The sequence below is a fragment of the Monodon monoceros genome, unplaced genomic scaffold (assembly GCF_005190385.1).
Source record: "Monodon monoceros isolate NGI ecotype Baffin Bay Population unplaced genomic scaffold, NGI_Narwhal_1 Super_Scaffold_2, whole genome shotgun sequence".
Lineage (NCBI taxonomy): Eukaryota > Metazoa > Chordata > Mammalia > Artiodactyla > Monodontidae > Monodon > Monodon monoceros.
Genome location: NW_021703776.1, coordinates 59742036 through 59751384, shown reverse-complemented (window position 1 = coordinate 59751384; position 9349 = coordinate 59742036).

Here is a 9349-nt window from a genome sequence, read left to right as displayed (position 1 = left end):
TGCGGAGCACAGGCTTCGGACGCGCAGGCTCAGCAGCCATGGCTCACGGGCCCAGCCGCCCTGCAGCATGTGGGATCTTCCTGGACCGGGGCACGAACCCGCGTCCCCTGCATCGGCAGGCAGAGTCTCAACCACTGTGCCACCAGGGAAGCCCTTATTTTTATTTTTAATAACGATCATATATTTGGGTGTTTCTTACGTTATGAAACATAATTTTTTAAATTAGTGTTTATGAATACCCATGGGTGCAAGTGAGAAGAAACCAAGCTGAGGAGAGAGCCAGGGCAGGAGTATGAGGCTCAGACTCAGGGAGAGCACAGGAGTGGGGAGAACACTGGACCCAGGATGGTCAAGGAAAGCAGCCTGGAGGAGGGTGCCCCCAAAGGCTGTACAATAAAAATAGACTTCTAGAAAAAATGAAATAAACCATAAAGATACACAAAATATATGTTCACATTTTTATGATTAGATTCAGCAAGCATAAAACAACTCTGCTAACTGCCAGAAGTTTCCACACGCTTACTCTCAATTTCTATATTCACTGCAGGCCAATAGCCAAAAGTTTACAAACTGACAGCATCCACGGATACCCCCCACCACTTTGAGCAGCCCTAGGATGGACCCTCTAACTAACTCTCAGGGCCAGTCACAGCCAAAGATGACCAAGAGCCTAACTCTACCTTCCTCTGGAGAATCATCTCCCTCCCTCACTGTGCGTCTACAATTCTCAAATCTGGATGAGCATTAAATCCTCTTTCCTATGTCTACAGACTCCATCTTTAATAAGGGCCAGAGTTGGGGGATGTTCTGAAATACTTTTTAAAGCATTGCTACTGGGAAAACCAGTAAGAGGAGGCTTGCTGAGAAGCACGGTTTTCTTGCAGTCGGATTCCTGTTGGGAGGTCAGTGATTCTGGGTTCTGGTTTTCAATCTATCACCAACTAGCTAAGAGACAAATAAGATTTCTCTGGGTGTCATTTTCCCTCCCTATGAACTGAACAGAAAGGCATCTCTGGACCCTGCAATGTCAGCACTGTGTTTCCAATGATCTAGAAAATGCATATCGCCCCATAGGTTCAGACGTCAATGGCCAGGACAGAAATCATGGTGAGATCCTCTGGGAAAGAATTCCCTGGTTAACTAGTCACATGAGTTAATAGGTCTTATTAAACCGATGACTGCTGTCCCTCCCTAGGTGAATCCTGGCACTACCACAGTGCTGAACTTGCTAACTTGTGTTTGCCTTTTCCCAAAGGCAATCTGTTGATTCTCTGACATTCAAACCTCTGATCAGTTCACGGTCATGGACAGACAAGTGAATCTGGAGAAGCAGTACAGCCTCCCATGCAGAGGAACATAAGTCCCATCTTTGACAGGGACCCACTGCGAGTGCCTGAGCACACCCCTCCGCTCACTGGGCCTCAGTTTCCACATGTACAAGGAGGGAAATCAAACTAGCTGTTCAACTAGATGTTCTCTAAAGTCCCCTGCAAAGCTCTCTATTTTTGTATATTAATTTGCCAATTATCACTAGACTTTCATCGTAACACAAACCTTTGTAAAAGGTCAATGTCACTTCTGGTCTGGATCACCAGGGGGACTTCCTCCATCCTGACCACATTTTCCACTCACTGTCCCACGTAAAGCCTGTCGCAGCAGCTAGACCCATTGAGAGTGTACCGCAGTCCAGGCACTGAAGTCACCTCTCTACCTTGGTTAACCAAGGTCGTCTTCAAAGCCATCGGAGGAGGTAGGAACTATAACAGGTACTGTTCTGAGCTCCACTTTACAAAGGGAATTGTGACCCAGAGAACTGAAGTAACTCACCCACGGTCACACAAGTGGGATGCAGGAGGCAGTCTGGCTTTAATCAATGTCCACTGAGCCCCTACTATGCGCATATAAGACCCTGCACAGAATCAGTATTTGCGGCCACCTGTGATGGTATTTACGTTATGTTCAAAAACCAATTTCTCCTTCTTCCCAAGCAGCCAAGGGAAATGCAGGACAAGTTGACTTTCCTTTGTCAATATTCCATATACCAAAGAGAACATTAGCAGGTTGTGCCAGGAGATGCAGCTCTCAGCACAAATACCTCCTATTATCACCCAATCAATGGCTCCAGTGCTCAGTTTGAGAGTACTATCCTTAAGGAAGGAAAAAGCTTTCTAGTGAAATTCCAATTTCCCTTTACAAAAAGAATCCTGGTAAGACCAGCCAGAGGGCCAGATGGTTGATGCCCAGGTGGGCTCTGAAATTCAGTGGGAGGGCTGTGTACAGGGAGAGCTGAGGTTCTCACTTCACAGGAAACCCCGGGAAAACAGGAGAGGTATTTCTAAAAACCTGTAGACCTTAGGTGGCCCTTCCTGAAGAAAGACACCTTAGCATGGTGGCTAAGAGCATGACCTCCTGACCCACATTGCTTGGGTTCGACTCCCGGGGCCACCACTTATTGGCTCTGTGATCGCGGGCCCGTTAATTAATCTCTCTGTGCTTCAGTTTCTTCATCCCTAAAGCACAGACAACAGTAAGGTTCTGTGAGGATTCTCTAAGTCCGTACTGTATATGTAAATGGATTCGAATCAATATTTGGGACCACCTTTGATGGTATTTACGTTATGTTCAAAATACGTATCCATCAGCTGTTATTACTATAAGTCTTGGTAACTCCCAAAGCCCACTATCTGGAAACGCAGAAGTCAAGGCTTCCAGTGTGGGATTTCACTTCCTCATGAAATATGCTTCCTTATAAGAATAGTGATGACCTTCCCTGAACACAACGCAACAGGAATGACTTTCTTTTCCTTCTTCCCTCCACCATCTAAGTGTATCCCATCTCCTCTCCTTCCCAGGCTGTTCCAGCGCCCATGGCCTCCACCCCTCCTCAACATGCTCGCAGCCTCCTCTACCCCAGACTGGGGCTGTTCCTTGATTGTGGAGGAGTCAGCCTACCGAGAATGGGGGCTGGATTTTTCCTCTGCTTCTCTTCCCACCCCTGACTCATCCCCCTGGATCAACCTGGGTCACCTCTTCCCATCCTCCCTGAGGAAGGCTGACACAGGGCTGGGCCCACAGAAGGGATCGGGGAAGGACTAAGTCGTACCAAGTGACCACAGGGGTCAAGGTTGCTGAGAAGACAATCTGGGGTGAAACGCTGGTCCCAGCTCACCTGCAAGCTGTCTACAGAGCATGGCCTCCAGCAGTCCTAGAGGGGCTGACTCCTGCCAAGACTACAAATCCTGGCTGGGGTTTGATTCCTGCATTTTGTCCCCACCTGACCCAAAAGCAGCTCTCACAGTATCCCCACTCACCACTCCCTAGGAGCTTCTATGTGGGGGGCAACAAGGTACCCCAGACTCCAGGCCCTGAATTAACCCAGGGTCCTCACTCTCCCTGCAGCCTTCGGCCCCCAAGTCTTCAACTAGATCCGCAAACCATGAGCCTGTTCAGTGCAGTGGGGTAGGCTCAGGCCTAGGGGTCAGGATCCCTGTGGCCTCCTCCACAGAAGCCTTCCTTAAATGCCCAGACTCACCCACCCAACCTGCGGGGCTGAGGGAAATCCCTTCTCAACCCCCAGAACAAGCCATAACTAATTCCTACATTTTAAAATGCATCTTTTCTTAATATTAAAAAGGAATACATACCCTTGTACAATTTTGGAAAATACCGAAAAGCACAAAGGAAAAAGTAAGAAATCATTGACCTGTGATTAGCTGTGAGTTGTCTGTGACCCAGCGTTATCTGTGTCTAACAAATGGTTCTGTCCTCTCATACAGACATATTAGATGCCCAAGCTTCTGTGATACCCGCTAGAAGGAGTTGGGCACCCCTCCTTTTAGCCCAACTAGTAGCATTGGGTGTTTACGTGTGAGCTCGGAGACTCCCAGAAAAACTCAAAATCAAGCCCACACTTGGGGTTCAGGCATCCAGGCCCACAAAATAGACAGGTATAGGGCTGTGCCATGGTTAATGGTATGTGTCAACTTGGCTAAGCTATGGTACCCGGTTGCTTGCTCAAACACCCATTGAGATGTTGCTATGAAGGTGTTTTTTTAGATTTTAAATCATTTAAACCCGTAGGCTTTGAGTAAAGCAGATTACCTGCCTAGTGTGCGTGGCCCTCGTCCAATCAGGTGAAGTTGACGTTTCCCCAAAGATGAAGGAATTCGGCCTCAAGACTCCCACGTGGAGACCCCGCCTGAATTTCCAGCCTGCCTGCCCTGCCCTGCAGATTTCAGACTCAAGGCTGCAAGACAAACTCTTACCTGAATTTCTGACTGCCAGCTCACCTACGGACTCCAGCCTTGCCGCCCTCCCACACCTGCATGAGCCAGTTCCTTAAAATGAATCTCTTTTTATGTATACATAGCCCACTGCTTCCGTTTGTCTAGAAACCTGTGACGAACACAGGCAAAGCCAAATGGCAGGGCAGCTCTGAGACCCGTGAGGGGGGGTCACAGCAGGCCCGAGGCTGGAGGGAAAGAGTGGTCTGAATGCGCCACTCTGGCGATCATTTGAACGGTCTCGAACCCACCTCTGTGGTGGCCTGTGGGCAAACTCATCCACAGCAGACGCTGTCCCACTACACACACCCAGAAGCACCCTGCTGTGGGGCCTCTAACGAGGACTGTTCTCCCTCCCTATTACCCAGCAGACAATTCGCTGGGCCCTGCATAGCCTCTGTCCCCAGGCAGGGGCTAGTGGGGCTGGCGCCTGGCAGGGGTGAGGTTCAAGGCGGCAGATCCACGCACAGCCAGCAGGAGCAGAAGGGTCTTGGCTCAGCAGGAGGAAGAAGGATCTCAGTGCCGAGCTTCCACATAGCAGGGATAGCCACACCCTGCTCTGTGGTCAGGGGCTCAGGGGAAATGCATGTGTGGGTCTGTGCAAGCCAGACAGAAGAGACAAGGGCAGAACAAGAGGCCAGCAAAAGCTGGGACTCTGACCAGAGATGACCATGAGAACATGAGCTCCCTGGAATACGTGACCGCCCGGAGAGGTCACTGAACCTCCCCTGGGATGCGGGATAATGTGCTTACAGCAACTTGAGCTAAATCTCAAAGGACAGCTGTTGTCACATGGAAAGCGCTATGGGTGGAAGAGGCCGAGGGGAGAGCAGCCCTCCCACAGTTGGGACACAGGCATATTGGCAGCAAAGCAGGGCCCAGCGTCCTGTTTCAGGACTTTCTTAGAGCTTGGATTAAATGTCGCCTTGTTTCTGGCTTACGTCTAGCCTTTGGCACTGCTGATGATTTTCTGTATATCTTGGGAAGGTGAAAGGGGGTGAATTAGCAGGTGCAAGTCTTTAGCGGTCATAACCTCCACGTCCCCTAATCTGTCGCTTTCAGGGCCTTGTCTTGTTCCAGGCACAGCTGAGGACGGTGGCGAAAAGGAGATCAGGGTGGAAGGAAGTGGATTTTACCCCACATCACTGATCGGCTGCCTCTTGCCGAGGGAGCAAAGCAGAACTGCCACCCCCCACTGGGCCAGGAAGTTATCAGAGTGTCTGCCCGGAAGGCCATCAACCCCCAGTGTGGAGAGTGGCCAGAGACCAGGGACCCCGACAGGGAGACCAGCCCCCTGGGAATCTGAACTTCTCCAGATTCCTCCATGACCTGGGGGTAACATAAGGCACCCCAACCACAGAGACAGCCTTATCCTCACTTGACAGATGAGAAGCCAGAGGCTCAGAGGGTGAAGCTTTTGGCCAAGGGCAGACAGCTGGTAAGTCACGCAGAAGGACTGGACCCTTCCTCCCAATGCAGGCTTGGGGCAAGTTCAGTCAGATACTCCCAAGCTGCCCAGCCGCTGGGCCTGACTTTTGGCAGCAAAGGGCTGAATCCAGGCCCCATCAACCTCATAGACCACCCACCTTTTATTAAGCTATGTCTCGGGCTCCTGCCCCCTGGGGGACCGACCCACAAGTTACCCCGCAGCAGAAGCAGCCTGGCCCAGGAGAAGAGGAAGGGACCTGTGATGTGAGCTCATCTCACTCTGCAGGCAGAGGCAGGGAGGGGACAGGCCGGTGGTACAGTCGAGGGGCAGCCTTCCGAGGGGCAGCCTTCCCGCAGGGCCCTCACTGGGCCTGCTGTCACCTGTAAAGTGGGGATGGGGACTGAGTGACTGTTAAGGTTCCTTCCAGCTCCGATGTTCTCTGCGGAGCAGCATCAGGACCAGAGCTCAGGCCACCACCCCTTCCTATCCTTAGAGCCACCCGACTTGTCTCCTGCCTTTGGGGCGTGTCCCAGCCAAGCCATTGTCCGCTCTGTTCTTTCTACAGTGCCGATGTGGCCATGTCACCAGTTCCGCCAGTGCCTGCCTTACCCAGCCCACATGCCCCCTGCCCGGGGCTCTGGCCACTGATCAGCCTCACCTCAGTGGTCTCCACTGCCCATCCATGGCTGACTCCACGCCGACAGCCTCCCGGCGGTCCCCGAGCCTGTCTCTTTCTCACTCACTCTGGGAGACCCTCTCTCCACCTTGACCGCCCCTCCACTGGCCTCCACACCTCTACCATCACGCAGGTGAGCTCTGCTCATCCTCCGCCATCCCGGGGGCTGGGTGGTATTGGTGACTCCACACTCACTGGCCCTCACAGCCCTCGTCTGATTACTGGTCTGTCCCTGCCACCATGCTGGGACAGCCGCTGTGTCTTCTCTCCCTGCACCCTGCACTTGATAGGTGCTCAATAACGATTGAATTCGTACAGACAGTCCTCTGCCTTCCTGCCTAGTGCTCTTACAGGAGTCCAGGAAAGGCAGACTTGGTGGAAACATTCAGAGTCTGCCCCTTGTGTCAGGGCCTTCTCAAATCCCTCTGTCCAAGCCTCTCACTCCAAGCCTCCCGTGGTCATCCCCATTCCTTTGTCCATTCGACAAACATTTGTTAGGAACCTACTCCGTGCTAGGCACCCACAGTCACGCCACGCACAGGATCTTGTACATAATGAGTCCTCAATGTTTGTTGACTTTGAATGGGAAGAAACAGAGGGACAATGATTAACATTCCCTCTCATTTCCAGGAAGTGGTATTCTCCTCCAGTCCTCACAATGACCCTCCATGGTAGGTGTTATTATTTCACTTGACAGGTACAGCAACTGAGGAGAAAAGGTAGAGAGAGATGTGTCATCCAGGAGGCACTGGAGCAGGACGGACACCATAGACCAGATCCCTTCCCAGGGGACAGCGGCGGCCCGGCCAGCACCACCCTTGGGATCCCCTCTGTGGGTTTCTGCCCAGCTCAGCCCGTGGCACCTGCCCCTGGGAGGAGCCTACACAGGAGACAGGGGGCAGCTGTGAAACCACAGACACGACAACCGGGAGCCAGGCCCCAAGTGCCACTCAGCACCGGAGCCCGAACTGTTCGGGAAAATACAAGCCCCACAGCTGTTCTCCAGGCACAAAGTTCAGGGCTCCTTGATGAGCAGGTAAAAACTGTGCCAGAGCTGACTTAATCCCTATTAATCAAATATGATGACTTGTTTTTCTTTGGAGACAAGTGACAACAGAGCTGATCATAACTCATACTTGGATCTGACTACCCTGAACCAGAATTTGGGAGGAAAAAGAAAAAAGAGAGAGAGAGAGAGAGAAAGAGAGATCAGACAAATATCCCACAGAACCAACAGAAAAAATCAAAATGAGCAAAATCAATGCCTATTCTTTCAGCAGTGCTATAAAATTGTGTTCTGAAATTGCATCGCAAAAGCATACTTTGCAGTCTGGGGCTAAATGGGTGTGACCACAGCTAAAATAAGGAGATAGCATCATAAACCTGGGGGACAAGATGTCATCTGGCCATAAAGGGGGGCATTCCCCCTCATCTGCTGTGGCAATGGGTCTGAGCAGTCTCAGTCCCAAATGAGAGATGGGGTCCATGTGATGGCCCTGCCAGGCGGGACAGGGAGTATGGCCAATGCCCCCTGCGTGGTGCAGCCCCTGCCTTTCCCTCAGACTCTGGACTGAGATGCCATCTTATCTCTTGCCCGGGCTGCTGCACCAGCCACTCTGCTTTCTCCTTAACTTCAGACTTGTGGCTCTAAAGCAAGAACATCCTGCCGCCCAAGCAAGCATTCTAGATTGCAGATCCAACCCTGTCCCTCTTCCACTCAGAGACGCATGCAACCTGTGTCCCTAAGAACCCCAGTCCTCCAAAGTCACCCTTTCCTTTCATAACCACACACAATGACCTGACCGTTCCAGCCCATTAGACTTGCAGAAAGTCGGGCTCTCCCCAACAGTTCTGGTTTCCAGACATGGGGTGTCTTCCACTTTCCTGGTCACCTTTTACTCTAAATTCTACTCCTGTTCAATTCTTGATCCTTCTGTGTTGATCAGAATTCCTTGGGTGGTAAGCAACAGCAATACACTTCAAACTAGCTCAGGCGTCAGTGAAGATTTATTGAGAGTCCCTTTCTGGGGGCAGAGGCAAAGTGGGTTTCTGGCTGGACTGGAATCAGAGCCTCAAAGGCTACCAGGACCCTCTCCCCTCCTCTTTTCTCTGCTCCCCTTTCCTTCAGCTTGGCTTTCCCCAGACAACAGTCAACAGCCAAGTCAACGGCTGTGCTTTGCATCTGTCAGTTTCTCCAAAAGAGGAATAGTCTTTCTCTTCGATGCAAAGTTTAAAAATCCCAGGGAAGGACTCTGATTGAGTCAGTTCAGGTCAGCCATCCACTCCTGTACCAACCAACTGTGCTCAGTAGGGTGAGGCCCTCTCCTTTGTCCAGCCTGGTTGATTTCATAGGCCAATCCAATCACGTGGCTGAATTAGAATGTGCACTGGGGAGGGTGGGGGCAAGGAGGGAGGAGAATCTTGCCCCCAAGGAGGCAAAAAGTGGTACTTGGAAGGCAAAACAATCTTAGATATTATAAGGGTTTATGGCCCTCCAAAGAACCACAGTACATAAATAGATACACAATACGTCTATGGTATTAAAATTTCATAGTGGGGAGGGCAATTAGGAACAAAATATAAAAAGGGCTCCTTTTGGGTGGAGGGATGATAATGTAAAAAGAAAAAATGTTGAGAAACACCGGAGCAGAGGATGGAGCATTGCTCAGAAGGACAGGACAATTCTGGACGAAACAATGTGGAGCACCCTTCCCTCCTGCAGCTGCTGACCCCTCTCCAGATCTATCCACGCACAGGCACCCATCCTCATTCCCCAAGCGCCACTGACACAGGCTGTCATGTAGGATGGACTATTTCTGAAGATGGGGGGTAGCAGAGAATAATTACAGCCCCATCGCTAATGTTCACTGACTATTCACACCTCTGGGAAGCCCCTCCAGCCCATCCCTCCTCAGACCCAGCAGACTTTTTGTCCCCCCTTTCTCTCCAAGTCCCTGGGAC